At 37.5% G+C, this 11,990-nt stretch overlaps 1 non-coding gene across 1 annotated transcript; it reads left to right on the forward strand.

The window, feature by feature from the left end:
* Nucleotides 1–312: 312 nt before the first annotated feature.
* Nucleotides 313–420, forward strand: LOC112718966 (small nucleolar RNA R71). The gene has a single exon (XR_003161291.1). It is a non-coding gene; the product is annotated as a small nucleolar RNA R71 (small nucleolar RNA).
* The last annotated feature ends 11,570 nt before the right edge of the window (nt 421–11,990 follow it).

Genomic DNA, 11,990 nt, shown 5'->3' on the forward strand with positions numbered 1-11,990 from the left:
GCTTGGTGCATTTTGCATTCCAGACAGACTTTGAGAAATCATATTGACTTGTTGGGTCAATATTTTGTTCTGTGCCAATATGGCATTCAGAGTGTCAATCTCAAGAACTCCTTTCTTCTGACTAGTCCCATTGTTCACAGGATTTCTTTCAGAAGTGTACAGGAATTGGTTATTTGCAACCATTTCAATTAGCTATTGAGCTTCTGTAGGCGTCTTCGTCAGATGAAGAGAGCCTCCAGCAGAGCTATCCAAGGACATCTTGGACAGTTCAGAGAGACCATCATAGAAAATACCTATGATGCTCCATTCAGAAAGCATATCAGTGGGACACTTTCTGATCAATTGTTTGTATCTTTCCCAAGCTTCATAGAGGGATTCTCCTTCCTTCTGTCTGAAGGTTTGGACTTCCACTCTAAGCTTACTCAATTTTTGAGGTGGAAAGAACTTTACCAAGAAGGCATTGACTAGCTTTTCCCAAGAGTCCAGGCTTTCTTTAGGTTGAGAGTCCAACCATGTTCTAGCTCTGTCTCTTACAGCAAAAGGGAATAGCATAAGTCTGTAGACCTCAGGGTCAACCCCATTAGTCTTAACAGTGTCACAGATTTGCAAGAATTCAGCTAAAAACTGAGAGGATCTTCCAATGGAAGTCCATGGAACTTGCAATTCTGTTGCATTAGAGAAACTAATTGAGGCTTAAGCTCAATGTTGTTTGCTCCAATGGCAGGGATAGAGATGCTTCTCCCATAGAAGTCGGGAGTAGGTGCAGTAAAGTCACCCAGCACCTTCCTTGCATTGTTGGCATTGTTGTTTTCAGCTGCCATGTGTTCTTCTCCTTTGAAGAATTCGGTCAGGTTCTCTAAAGAGAGTTGTGCTTTGGCTTCTCTTAGCTTTCTCTTCAAGGTCCTTTCAGGTTCAGGATCAGCCTCAACAAGAATGCCTTTGTCTTTGCTCCTGCTCATAAGAAAGAGAAGGAAACAAGAAAATGTGGAATCCTCTATGTCACAGTATAGAGATTCCTTGAAGTGTCAGAGGAAAAGAAGAGTAGAAGACAGAAGTAGAAAATTCGAACTTATCAAAGGAGATGGAGTTCGAATTTTGCATTAAGGGATAGTGTTAGTCCATAAATAGAAGGATGTGAGAAGGAGGGAAGTGATTTTCGAAAATTAAGTAGAAAATTTGAAAACATTTTTTTGAAAAACATTACTTAATTTTCGAAAATGAAAATGGAAAAGAAATCAAGTGATTTTTGAAAAAGATTTTGAAATTAGAAATCAAAAAGATTTGATTGAAAACTATTTTGAAAAAGATGTGGTTAAGAAGATATGATTAGTTTTAAAAAGATGTGATTGAGAAAATATGATTTGGAAAACATTTTAAAAAGATTTGATTTGAAAATTAAAAACTTGATTAACAAGAAAAGATATGATTCAAACATTAAACCTTTCTCAACAGAAAAGGCAACATACTTGAAATGTTGAATCAAATCATTAATTGATAGTAAGTATCTTTAAAAATGGAAAGAAATTGGTTTTGAAAAAGATTTGATTGAAAAATTGATTTGAAAAAGATTTGATTTTGAAAAGATTTTGAAAACTTAGAAAAAATTTGATTTGAAAACAAAATCTTCCCTTCTAGCCATCCTGGCGTTAAACGCCCAGAATGGTGCACATTCTGGCGTTTAACGCCCAAAATGCTACCCTTTTGGGCGTTAAACGCCCAACCAGGTGCCCTGGCTGGCGTTTAAACGCCAGTCTGTCCTTCTTCACTGGGCGTTTTGAACGCCCAGCTCTTTCTGTGCAATTCCTCTGCTGTATGTTCTGAATCTTCAATTCTCTGTATTATTGACTTGAGAAGACACAAATTAAAAATATTTTTGGATTTTTAATAATAAGTAAAAATCAAAATGCAACAAGAATCAAATAACAATGCATGCAAGACACCAAACTTAGCAGTTTGTATACTACTGACACTAACAGAATGAAAATGCATATGAGACACACAAAACACTCAAGTCAAGAGAATTCAAAGATTAGAGTAAGAAATCATCAAGAATTATTTGAAGATCCTTAAGACATATGAATGAATGCATGCAATTGACACCAAACTTAAGATGAGACACTAGACTCAAACAAGAAATATTTTTGGATTTTATGATTTTTTTAATTTTTTTGTGCTTTTTCGAAAATTAAGTGGAAAAAGGTATCAAAATTCTTAATGAGAATTCCAGGAATCAGTGCAATGCTAGTCTAAGACTCCGGTCCAGGAATTAGACATGGCTTCACAGCCAGCCAAGCTTTCAAGGAAAGCTTCGGTCCAAAACACTAGACATGGCCAGAGGCCAGCCAAGCCTTAGCAAATCACTGCTCCAAAAGCAAGATAGATAGAAATCAACAAGCTTTTGTGATGATAAGTTGAAACCTCGGTCCAATGAGATTAGACATGGCTTCTCAGCCAGCCAGACTTCAACAAATCATCATGAAACTCTAGAATTCATCTTCAAGGATTTCGAAAAAAATAAATACCTAATCTAAGCAGCAAGATGAACCGTCAGTTGTCCAAACTGAACAATCCCTGGCAATAACGCCAAAAACTTGGTGTTGTTGCCGGATCTTGGCACTGATGTTACCAAAAGCTTGCTCAAAACTTGAACAATCCCCGGCAACGGCGCCAAAAACTTGGTGCGCGAAATTGTGAACAATACTTTTTCACAACTCTCATAATCCCCGGTCATGAACCCCAAAAACTTGGTGGCTCAATACCATGGCATTACACAACTTCGCACAACTAACCAGCAAGTGCACTGGGTCGTCCAAGTAATAAACCTTACGCGAGTAAGGGTCGATCCCACGGAGATTGTTAGTATTGAAGCAAGATATGGTCATCTTATAAATCTTAGTCAGGCAAACTCAATTGTATATGGGTGATGAACGAAAATAACACAAAGGTAAAGATAGAGATACTTATGTAATTCATTGGTAGGAACTTCAGATAAGCGCATGAAGATGCCTTCCCTTCCGTCTCTCTGCTTTCCTACTGTCTTCATCCAATCCTTCTTACTCCTTTCCATGGCAAGCTTGTGTAGGGTTTCACCGTTGTCAATGGCTACCTCCCATCCTCTCAGTGAAAACGATTGCAAATGCTCTGTCACAGCATTGCGGAATTCAGTTGTCGGTTCTCAGTCAGGCCGGAATAGAATCCATCGATTCTTTTGCGTCTGTCACTAACGCCCCGCCTGCTAGGAGTTTGAAGCACGTCACAGTCATTCAATCATTGAATCCTACTCAGAATACCACAGACAAGGTTAGACCTTCCGGATTCTCTTGAATGCCGCCATCCGTTCTCGCCTATACGACGAAGATTCCGATTAAAGAATCCAAGAGATATTCACTAGAGCCTCTTATGCTTGTAGAACAAGAGTGGTTGTCAGTCACTTTCTTCATGGGTGAGAATGATGATGAGTGTCACGGATCATCACATTCATCAAGTTGAAGAACAAGTGATATCTTAGAACAAGAACAAGCGGAATTGAATGGAAGAACAATAGTAATTGCATTAATACTCGAGGTACAACAGAGCTCCACACCTTAATCTATGGTGTGTAGAAGCTCCACCGTTGAAAATACATAAGCATAAGGTCTAGGCATGGCCGAATGGCCAGCCTCCCAATGATCTAAGAACTAAAATGTCCAAAGATGATCTAGAGATCTCAAGTGATCAAAAGATTTTTTTATACAATAGTCAAAGGTCCTACTTATAGAAAACTAGTAGCCTAAGGTGTACAGAAATGAGTAAATGACATAAAAATCCTCTTTCGGGCCCACTTGGTGTGTGCTTGGGCTGAGCAATGAAGCAAATTTCGTGCAGAGACTCCTCTTGGAGTTAAACGCCAGCTTTAGTGCCAGTTTGGGCGTTTAACTCCCATTTGGGTGCCAGTTCCAGCGTTTAACGCTGGGATTTCTGAGGGTGACTTTGAACGCCGGTTTAGGCCATCAAATCTTGGGCAAAGTATAGACTATCATATATTCCTGGAAAGCCCAGAATGTCTACTTTCCAACGCCATTGAGAGCGCGCCAATTGGGCTTCTGTAGCTCCAGAAAATCCACTTCGAGTGCAGGGAGGTCAGAATCCAACAGCATCTGCAGTCCTTTTTAGTCTCTGAATCAGATTTTTGCTCAGGTCCCTCAATTTCAGCCAGAAAATATCTGAAATCACAGAAAAACACACAAACTCATAGTAAAGTCTAGAAAAGTGAATTTTAACTAAAAACTAATAAAAATATACTAAAAACTAACTAGATCATACTAAAAACATACTAAAAACAATGCCAAAAAGCATACAAATTATCCGCTCATCACTTATCTGATTTTTTAAGAATTGAATGATTGATTTTGAGAACATTATTACTAATTGTTTCTTCCCAAAATTTTGCTTTCTTCATTATTATATGTAGCATCTAGTTGCATTTTTTATATGCATTAGACCAATTAAAATAATACATTCTGCCTGCCTTTGATGCATGAGAATCTTATACCATTTTTTAGCAATTTTTTATATTATTTTTAGTTAGATTTTATTACGTTATATTGTATTTTAGTGCAAAATTCACCTTTGAACGCCCAACCTGGCGTTCAACACCAGCAGGGGGGCATAAAGTCAGAGCGCGCTTTCCCTCTCTTGCGTTCAATGTCCAATTCTGGCGCTGAACGCCAGCCTGCTGTCAAGTTGCAAAACTTTTGAGCCTCCAAGTGGATTTAGCACCTCAATTTTATCTTATCTTATCTTTGTAATTTTTATTTTAAAATAATATCTTTTAGATTTAGCGTTTATTATTAGGTCAGTATGTCAATTAGTTTTAGAATCTTCTGCCTTCTGCACTTTTTAGAATCCCGTTTTCTCTGTAAGTCATGAGCAATCAAACCTCCTGGTAAAAGGTTAGGAGCTCTGTTTATTTCTATGGATTAGAACTATTATTCTTCTATTTTAATTAATGTTTGATTCAATTCTAAGGTGTTGTTTTCGTTCTTAATATTATGAATCTGGGTAGAGCGAGAGTAAGATCCTTATTCTTCATGAGCTCTTGTGATTCTCGAGAGAGCTATCTCGCTTGAGTTATAGCTTGAAAACACTCCTCTTAAACTACTAATTACATGAACTAATTGGGATAAGTGACATAAAATCCTATTAGCTTTAGATAATTAGGGTTTTTTGGTGCTAAAAAGGTTTTATGAACTTCACCCTCTGATTTGAATTAATGACCACAAGAGTGGCTTCTGGTGAGGATTAGAGGAGATTAAATCGCTAAGAGATTAGGGTCTAATCAATTATGGTATGCCATAGATTAAATCACTCATGTTAAGATAGTTGGTAAGACATTTTAATTTGGAAAAGTAAACATCTCAAAGGCCTTAACTGTTTTCTCATCATTGTTTGATGCACCACTATTTTGTGGTATATCATGTACTTAATTGAGTGGATTTTATCAACTACTCTCACACTTATTCATAGAATTTGCATGTTTTACACTTTTCTTCCTAATTTTGTGCTCTGATTGAAAACATGTTTCTTTGGTCTTAATTTAGCTAATTTTAATCCTTTCTTATTACCATTCGATGCCATGATATGTGTGTTAAGTATTTTCAGAGATTACAGGGCAGGAATGGCTTAGAGGACGAAAAGAAAGCATGCAAAAGTGGAAGGAATACAGGAGTTAAGCCTGACCTCTTTGTATTCAAACGATCATAACTCAAGATGCAGAGGTCCAAATGAGGCGGTTTCAATTGCGTTGGAAAGCTAACATCCGGGGCTTCAAAATAATATATAATTTGCCATAGTGACTGTACAATATTATTGGTTATTGCAAACGTGTGTCTTATTATTGGTTATTGTAAATATGTGATTTTTGATTGTTTGCTAGTTTTTGTTAGTTTAGGAATTAGTTTCTTATTGTTGCTAGTTTTTGTTTTTATTTTCTTTAGCTACCATGAACTCTCACCCCTTTGGCTATGAGTTTGGTTACAATTATGTTGCAGGAAGAGGAGATTACAATGAGAACATGCATCAAGGATGGGATAACCAAAGATGGGAGGAGCCACAAGGATTTGATCAACCCTCTTGGCAACAAAGTCCTCCAATGTATTACAAGCAACAACCATTCTGTGATGCATATCAAGGCAATGGTTATGGTAGACCTTTCCGTGATAATCAACCCCCACCACACTATACCTATGAGTCCCCTCCTCAACATAACGTTGAACCACTATACTCACAAGCCACCCACTACCAAACACCCTTCTATGATCCTAATCCTTACCCAATATACCAAGAACCTTATGAGCCATACTTAGAACCACCCCAATCCCAACACAATTACTCCCAAGAAACACCACCTCAATATACACCATCTCGATATCCTTATCAAGAAGAACCACCTCCGTATTATAAGCCTTTTCTCCCAACAAATGAAACCTCCTATCCACCCCAACCTCCATTGGATAATAACACACTTATCTCTAATCTCATTGGTCTCACCTCTAAACTCCAAAATCTTATATCCCGTAGGTATCCATCAATCTATGAGCAAGATAATTCCAATTATGTTATTGACATGGAACAAGAGAGAAGGGATCGTCTTCATGAATTCATACTTCAAAAGAAGCTAGAGGAGGCCCAAAGGGTAGAGGAAGTAGAAACCCTTGAAGGCGAAGGAGTGGTTGAAGAATTAGTGGAAGAAGACATCAAGGAGGAGTTTGATTTTGTATTAGAGCAAGTGGAGAAAGCCGAAATTATCACAAAAGAGGAAGTGGTTGAAGACTTAGGAGATGCGGAACCTCCAAGGCAAATCATGGTTGAAGACTTTGCAGAGGTTGATCAAGAGATGGAGATTAAAGAAGAAGAAGCACAACCCCACATGCCTTTGGTAGGTAACAAAGAAGGGATTGAATTGGAAGGAAGCTACCAAGAGGAAGCGATTGAAGTTGAAGAGGCTTGCATGGAGGTGGAAGAATTCAAAGTATAGCACAACGGAGTGGAGCTTGCTCAATCATTGGAAACACCTCTCCCAAAGCCATTACCATCCAATATAACATTCAAGTGGGTGAAATTCTTGTCCTTAACCTTTACTTTCCAAATTGAATATGGGCTACTGGAGACGGATGGTAAACTTAGAGCTCTTTGTGGCTTTAAGAGTAAGAGGGAGATGGTTAGTGGTAGGAGTTGTCATGCAAGGTTCAACACGGTTGCACGCTCTAAGTGCAAGGACTGGTGTAGAGCTCGATTGAATGGGTCTAGAAAGTTGTTTGGACGCTTCAGTAAGATTCAAATTGCTTGCCACCCGGTTGGAAAGATGATGATCAACAAGAAGATGGGTGCAAAAGCACGGTTTGGGACCCCGGAATTCATTCCAGCAGTCCACACTCTTGGGTCCTTGTCACTTACTTTAACCTGCTTGAAGGCGTTATGCACCTAGTTTGGGATCCCGGAGGCTATTGGAATTGCAAACATTGGTGGAAATCCTGGATGAGTTCAAGCATAAGCCGCCCTGACAAGGAGCTCCCCAAATGTCCAAATTAAGGACAATAACTAAAAGTGCTAGGTGGGAAACAACCCACCATGATATGATCGTTCCTTTTCATTCTTAATTTTATTTTGTTTTATTTTTATCAGTGTTCATTCATACATTCTGCATCATCACCTGGATTCTGTTTAAAAAGAGAGAGAGAGAGAGAGAAAAGTGTGTTCCACACGTGCGCGTGAACCACGCGCACGCGTCACATGCGACGCTAAAACTTACAGCAACTTACGCGGGAGCTGCGCAGGAAGGGTGCCTTGCGCACGAGCCAACCCACGCGTACGCGTGGGCGACGCGTGTGCATCACCCATATTTTAGTCAACCCACGCGTAGGGGTCAGCGACGCATATGATGGGGTGCAAAATCGGCCTCAATGAGTGATTTGGTTGAGAGTTGTGCTGCCTTGGTGCTGGTAACATGCGTTTCGCACAACCAGAGGTCACGCGTACGTGTGACCAACACTCACGCGTCATTGTTCATTTTTGGCTGTTCACCCGTACGCGTGGACGACGCTTATGTGTCGATTGGCCATTTCAGTTTTCATGCATACGCGTGATGCATGTGCGCGCATCGCATCCGTTTCTTGTTCTCTTATCATTTCTCCTTCTTTCTTCTCTCATTTTCTTCTATCCTCATCCTTTCTTACTTTCTTCTCCTCCCTTCCCTTCCTTATTCTCTTTCATTCTCTTTTACGTATTACATTTGCATACTTTACTTCATTGCATTTTAATTTTGTTCATGTTTTTATCTTCTTTTCTAATTTCCAATTTTATCACTAGTGTTAAATGTTCTTATTCAACTGTTGCATCATTTCTTGAATTATTTTGGTGCTTCGTGACTTGTTTTAAACTGTTGGGTATTATTAAATATAAGTCAATGCTAATTTTTATAATACTTGTATTCCATTTGCATTGATATGCACCTATATTGTCTTTCATTACCCACACTCTCTCCCCTATTATTTCAATTTTTGCACTATTTATATGCCCTTTGCTTCTACTATTTTCTCACTTGCATGTTGTAGCTACCATGTAGTTGAGATCCTCATTATTTGGCATCAACCCACCCATATTCTATTTGTTTCCTTATCTTTGTTTCTGAGTTACTTTTCTTCCTTTTTCTCTTTTTTCAGGATGGCCACTGAGAAAGGAAAGAGAAAGCTTCCCAATGGGGGCAACCGACAAGTCCATCCACACAACCTTGGGTAAAAAGCAACAGTTGTAGCAACCCATCCACTTGCACATCTTAGCATGCACTGAGGACGGTGCAATCTTTAAGTGTGGGGAGGTCGATGTCGATCTCCGTGGGTTAGTTACCTTCCTGTCTCAACACCAATGTTTAAATTTTCTTTGTTAAATTTGTTGTTGCATTTGCATGTTTGATTGCATGTTTGTTTGATTTCGTGCATATTCTACCACTGCTTGGTTGAAGTAATATTTTCCTTTTCAAAAAACTTTATAGCATTTCACTAAATTGAATTAAAACTTTGTTAAATTGCTTGAAGAAATTTTATTTTGGAACATGGTTTAGAGCTCGAACACACAAAACCAGTGAGATTTTGAGCCTATTTGATTAGGTGCATTTTATCAACCAATATTTTGTTTTGGCGTGTGTTGTTCTCTCTAAAATTGTGATCTATATCTTGCTTGATTCTATATTTCCATGGTTTAATGTATGCATATACTTATATGATTGAGGCCTTGTTTCACTTAGGTTACATATGCATATGGCCTTACCCTTTCATTATCCTTTGCAAACCAAAGTTGAGCCTATTTTACCCCTTTGTTCTTTACTTTAGCACATCACTAACTCTCAGCGGAAAACAATAATATCCTTAATTTGAATCCTTGGTTAGCTTAGACTAGTGAGAGTGTTCATAATTTAAGTGTGGGAAAGTTGGGTTTGGAAACATTTGGTTTGAGAATTGGGTGTTGTGTAGTCTTGAAAGAATATGAACAAGAATGTTAAGCACATGTTTATGCATGCAATACTTTAATCATAAGCATTGAGAAAAACAAAAGAAAAGAAAAGAAAAATAGAAAAAAATATGAGGAAAAGAAAAGAAAAAGAAGCAAATAATAAAAAGGGGACAAAATGCCGCAAGTGAAGTAATAATATCAATGCATATGAGTTAAATTTGTGATGCATGAATGTGTGGTAAACATAGTTAATGGGCAGTTAGATCTTGCATTGTAATTACATGGATTGTCTTAAGTTAGGTGGGAAGTTTAGGTTAATTAAGGATTCAGATTTTAGTCCACTTGACCAAATACAATCCTACATTGACCTTAACCCCATTGCAACCCTTAAAAGACCTCTTGATATGTGTATATGTGCATTAATTCTTTGTTGATTGGTAGAAGAAGAGCAAGCCTTAGAAAGGAGATTAGTAGAGAATTGAGAGAATCGAACCTTAAACACTTGAGCGATTAGAGTGTATACACTTCCAGTGAGGGTTCAATGCTCGATTCTTTGTTCCCAGCTTTCATGAGCTATTTTCTTCTGCAAGTCTATTTGTACTTCATTTTTATGATTTGAATTAGTGAAATCCAGTTCATATTTGTTCTTGAAAGGTTTATTTACTTTTCACCAAGTAGGTAGAATCATTTTTTTGCATGTAGTTGCATTCATATAGATAGGTTGCATTGCATACATCCTACCATTTTGCCTCCACTCTTTTAGTTCTCTTGAGCTTAGCATGAGGACATGCTAATTTTTAAGTGTGGGGAGATTTGTTGCACCACTATTTTGTGGTACATCTTATGCTTAATTGAGTGGATTTTATTCATTACTTTCACACTTATTCATAGAATTCGCATGTTTTACACTTTCCTTCCTAATTTTGTGCTATGATTGGAAACATGTTTCTTTAGTCTTAATTTAGCTAATTTTAATCCTCTCTTATTACCATTAGATGCCATGATATGTGTGTTAAATATTTTCAGAGATAACAGGGCAGGAATGGCTTAGAGGATGAAAAAAAAGCATGCAAAAGTGGAAAGAATACAGGAAATTGAAGGAATCCCAAAGCTGTCAAGCCTGACCTCTTTGTCTTTAATCAATCATAACTTGAGCTACAAAGATTCAAATGAGACGGTTCTAGTTGCGTTGGAAAGCTAACATCCGGGGCTTCGAAATGATATATAATTTTTCATATTGGCCGTAGAGCTAGGTGATGCGCACGCGTGCATCACACGCACGTGTGCATCTGCGGAAAATCTAGCGACCTGTACGTATCAGGGGCGATTTCTGGACTGTTTTTGACCAAGTTTTTGGCCCAGAAAACACAGACTGCAGAGTGGAGGGAATCAACACACACTTCTCATTCACATAATTTTTGGATTTAGATGTAGTTTTCTAGAGAGAGGCTCTCTCCTCTCTGTAGGTTTTAGGATTCCTAGTTTTATGCTTTTGAGTTGGATATTAAAAGAATTACTACCTCCGTTGAAGTTTTTATCATTCTAGTTTGTTTCCTATTCCTTTACTCTTTTATTTCCCATTTACCCTGTTTAGAGTTACAATTGGATATATTTAATCTTGAAATTTATTAATATTATAGTATTATTCTATTTAATTTCTTCTAAAATTATCATGTCTTCTTTCTACTCCCTTTACATGTATGCGAGCATGGCATCCATGTCAATGGAGTAGGCTTCCAACTTGGCTTTGTAGTTGATTAATATTCGGAGACCCTTGAGTTGGGAGACTCAAGAGTTAAGTTGTAATTGGGTTTATTGTTGGTTGGCTCTCTAGTCACTAATGCTAATCCTTCCTAAGGGAGAGGATTAGGACTTGTGAATAGAAGTTGGCTCACTACTTGACTTTCCTTTATTCGGTAAGGGTTAACTAAGTAGAAACAACAACCTATTACTATTAATCTTGGGATATCCAACAAGGATAGAACTTCCGATTAATCTTCTCCTAGCCAAGGCTTTTTATTTCAATTACATAAAACCTCTTGTTAATTTTCATTGCTTTAATTTATAATAATTTATTTTCCCATTCTCCAACTCTAAAATTTCTCAGAAAAAAAACAAAAACCCATAACCAATAGTAACACACTTCCCTGCAATTCCTTGAGAGACGACCTGAGGTTTAAATACTTCCAATTGTCTTGTTTCTTAGATTAGGTTATTACTTGTGACAACCAATTTTTTGTATGAAAGGATTTTAGTTGGTTTAGAAGCTATACTTGCAACGAGAAATTATTTGTGAAATTCAAAACCGTCAAAAATCCGTTTTTATTAGATTAGGTATTTATTTGCAACGTGGTTTAAATACTTCCAATTGTCTTGTTTCATAGATTAGGTATTTTTATTAGTTTTTATTTATTTAATTTTTCTTTTAATTTCTTTGACTTCTATTTTATTTATTTATTTCTTCTTAATTTTTGATTTTAAGTTTGGTGTCCTTTAGTGTTTTC

The sequence above is a fragment of the Arachis hypogaea genome, chromosome 10, assembly GCF_003086295.3.
Source record: "Arachis hypogaea cultivar Tifrunner chromosome 10, arahy.Tifrunner.gnm2.J5K5, whole genome shotgun sequence".
Taxonomy (NCBI): domain Eukaryota; kingdom Viridiplantae; phylum Streptophyta; class Magnoliopsida; order Fabales; family Fabaceae; genus Arachis; species Arachis hypogaea.